We start from the raw sequence: 4372 nt of genomic DNA on the forward strand, positions 1-4372 counted from the left end.
TCAGCCAGTGCCAAGTCCACCTAAGAGTCCTAGATCTCCTACATCCTCTTTTTCCAAACGGACACAGGAAGCACGACAGCGGTTGTCAAGGGAAACTGCTCAATTCCAATCTCTATCTCCATCTAAGCTTCCAAATGTCCAAGAGGTGGGACGTGACGCCATCTCTAGCTCTCGACCCAAGGATATGCATGAGCAACCTAATGTGACTAGATCAACTCATGATCGATCTACACAGATGAGTGCTCAAAGGGCAACAAAAAACACGGCCACTTCCAATCGCCCTAGGGACTTGGCACCGCAATCCACCAAGGGTAGCCAACCCACTAAACTAGCTGCTACCACTTCCAATCAGGGATCACAGCAGTAACAGCCCTTGCCTGTGACAATGCCCCTTGTGGAACATGTCCTTAGTAGTTTACTTGTGGGGGAGGTGTCGCAACCGAATCCCTCGACAACTCCAGCACTTTCAAAGTGCCTAAAGCCTAGGCTGGAGGAGTTAAACACAAGGGAGTTGGCTGAAGAGCTAGACTCTTCGAAAAGGGAGGTAGTTGTGCTCTCACACCCTAGCGAGGCTATTCAACAGGCCACGACCATGTCCCATAAGGAAACACTAGAGAAAGAGAATGTTGAGGCCCAACCAAGCACATCAACGGTTGATCTAGTCCAGGGTCTTGAGTCGTTGAGCGATGCACCTTTATTGACCAGGAAAAAGAGGAGAAAACAACGAAGACAACAGCAATCACAGGTGGTTGTGGACCCCAAGAGCATTGAGACCAAGAGCGATGGAGAGCTGGGGAATAAAGCATCAAGTCCATCCACCAATGAACCCATTGATGTCTCTCCTGATAGTGGTGAAACCTCAGCCACATCTGTGTGCTCTGAAAAATCAAAGCAGCCGTTGCCATTAACAGTTGCTTTCAACACTCAATCCACCGACAATAGAACTCACATCGATCAATCAAGAGTGGATACAACGTCGTCACAACAGGTTGACAAATCTATACCAGTCACATCCGAGAAGAACCATGACAAAATAGCGGCAAAACCTCAGGAAAAATGCATAATCCTTGAGAGCATAAGCAATCCTAGCATTGAGACCAATCTTGCTCATCTAGACCTGAACCCCCAGCTATGCTAAAGCCTAGACAAATTCCTAGAACGTTGCATGAGATGGCAACTGAGCAAGCCCTCGTTGAACATAGAAGTGTCGCAGAATGCTTAGCTGAGTTGGATGCTAAGCTCAAGGTGTTCGCATGCGTCTACGTCCTTGCGGACGTGGGCACAATCCCCAAGGGGCAGCTTGGAGATTACTTGCCCTTCCCTCTATCCTCGGAGGAGCAAGAACATCTTAACGAGCACTACGATAGGCTTCTGCATGAACGCATGCAACTCATCTCTGAAACGAGGAAGCCGACGAACTATGCTTAACTGTCACGTTCAATGAAGTGCTCTGCCGACCGAATCTCGTAGACATAGAGTAACTAAAGCGACTAACAAAGGGCCGAAGTCAATTTGAACAGCGTTGGTGTGAGAACCGCATTGCAATGGCCGAACTAGGGGCTCAGATCATGACAGTCTCTGAGGAGCGATTGGCCAAATGGCGGTCTCAAAGAGACCCAACCTATGTGGCACCAACTTCCCTTCGAGTGCTAACTGGCATTCGGGGTACAGACTTAGCTGCAACTAGCCTAGAGAGCCCTTTGACTGATAAGGTTCTCATTGAGGAGGAGTTACACATTGCCAGTAGACTCGGACAAGGTTCCATGTTGCTCGATGTGGCAAAATATCTATCGGTACTAAGTAAGCTGCCACGAGTGCTGGATGCGTGTGCCACGCTCCAGTACAACCCTGAGTTCTACAATTGGTTCTTATCCTCGTGAAGTGACATGGATTCATAAATATGTATATAAATAAACACTGATTTTTGTGTCACCATGAATAAATAATATCAACACACACAAGCACTGATAGTCAAGCGCAGGGAGAAGAGTTGGGTCTGACAGGCTAAGCTTCTCAAGTCCTCCTCTCATCACTCATTTAAAAGCCATGTGACCTTCCCCACCTCCAAGTGAAGGGTATGCAACCCACATTACCGCCATAGGAAGCCTTGGCCAACAACTTTGATGGTGTAGACAGTGTATAGTTCCTTTCTATACACCTTCTTCCCTTTCCGGTCTATCCTTCCAAGGAGGAGCCCTGCCTAAATCCATGACCGCCAGCTGAGGTAACTCGGCGTGAACCAAGATCTGCTAATGGGAGGAGGCTAAATATACATCACGGGGGCCATCCCTCTACAACAAGCAGTGCATGCCCCACCCCTCCCCTTCTCGTCCTATGCGCTTGATAATCTGCACTATAATCCCTTACATATGAATGGTCTTATCATGTAACAAATTCTAATCCTTGATTTGCATTTTACAGACCCCCCGCGAGGAAAACATGAGGAACCAAGGGCAGCTAGCTTGCAAGGATGCTCTCCACAGAGCCGACGGGAACATGCAGCACAGGCCCCTCCTCCGGTGCGCTACGTGCCCACTCTTAAAAGGTACGCCAAGAAGCGCGGCCCCAAGCGATACCGCCCCGGACGAAGGACAAAGAATCCGCGGGCCAAGGGAGCGGACGCTCAGGGAGGCACACAAAATGTGGCAACGCTAGTTGCACAGACCCCCAACGCACGCTCGGGCACCAGGTGCTCACGAAGTGACAAGGCGGCCAGGGACAGGGAAGAATTCAATGAACTATTTAAAGGGATTTTGGAAATGGTGGCGGCCTGGGACTACACCATTCATGCCCCGGCCGACATGTTCCCTGCCCAACCCCACAGGAGCCCTGCACCAGCACCGGCACAGTCGCCTAGCCAACCGGACTCACTCCGCCTAGTACCTATCAACTAAGCCCCTATGATGTACAAGTAGCTTGACAAGTCATCATGCCATAGCTTTTTGTTTTTGATGAGTAAAGGGGCAAGATCCCCACTTGTATACACTTCCTTCACCTACCGTTAATGTATGCGACCTTAACAAGTAATGGGATAGGCATCATAGCATTTTGAAAAATTATGTCTTAACATGATTGCATTGGTTCGATGTACTTAACGCAAGCGAGCATATACTCTCACGAAGTGGCAAGTGGATGTAGAATGACACATGTCAATGTCTAGAAGCGTTTAGTATCCAAGTCACCACAAGACCACCAACCCCACAAAGAACCATTATAGAGGAAGTGACAGGAATACCAAGAAACAAAAGCCATGACAGAAATGCCATTGGATGAGAACCCAAGGACACCTCTATAGAAAAAGCACATATTGTAACTGAGCATGGCCAAAGCATAATCATCGATTACCTCCTCCTTCTTGGCCAAACTCTATGTTCGGGCAGGAGCCACGCTCTCAACAAGGGCGAACGTCTCTTCATCATCCAGGATTCAATTCGCAAGATGCTCTGCCCTTGTCCATGCATAGCTCACTCCAAGTGCTACCTCAATTGTTCGATGTCTCACATGTTACAAAGAGGTTTGCAAAATCTCAAGTGTATCTCTTCATCTCAACAATAGTTCCTCTAGCATCAAGGCTGGTGACACAATCATCTCTGTAATATCAATTCTTCATAGCCTTTGAATCCCAACATTTCTCAATCCAAATGAAAGGCTAACAGTCTCAATGTATGGCATTGATTGTATTTACTTTTCCCACAAAAAGAAAGGAAAAAAGAAAAGAAAATTTAAAAAAAAAAGAAAAAAAATGAAAGAAAGAAAGAAAGAAAGAAAGAAAGAGAAAGAAAAAGAAAAAGAAAAACGCACACGATCACAGCACCACACCTAGGGGTCCTCAAATTAGGTACGCCCAGTGACCTTGATCGGCTGGCTCCGTCCCTAATTCCCTAGCCCTTTGTACATCCCCCACAATTGTTCAGGGCACATCAAGGGTAGCACATACCTAGGGAGCTCGCCTCGCCTATGGTTAGACCTATCACCCTGAACCACTTGCCATTTCTTTTGCACTCCATCTCAATGCCATTACAATCAACAGTGGTAAGCAAGGCATGAAAGACAATGGAAAAGTACACCATACTTTTCAAGCACTACAAGTAGTCACTAGCTACCAAGAGCTAGACATCAAGAAGCTAAATTATGCTACATGGCCTTGACAAGACCATAATGATGTCTCAAGCAATCTTCAAGTGTACTCGTCTTCATCGACAAAATTTTCCATCAACTTAGCCCCTTGCTTCACTGACCCATTGCTATACAAGGAACCAGGCCGACAGTCTTCTAACTAAGTAATATCTAAGTATGCACAAGCACTCACATAATACCTGCACCAAAGTATATACACAGTTTGGGTCCTCAAGTGCAAGACAATACTCTCAAC

Source organism: Lygodium microphyllum, chromosome 2, assembly GCF_053477565.2.
Source record: "Lygodium microphyllum isolate KBCC chromosome 2, Lygodium_microphyllum_v1.1.10, whole genome shotgun sequence".
Classification (NCBI taxonomy): Eukaryota; Viridiplantae; Streptophyta; class Polypodiopsida; order Schizaeales; family Lygodiaceae; genus Lygodium; species Lygodium microphyllum.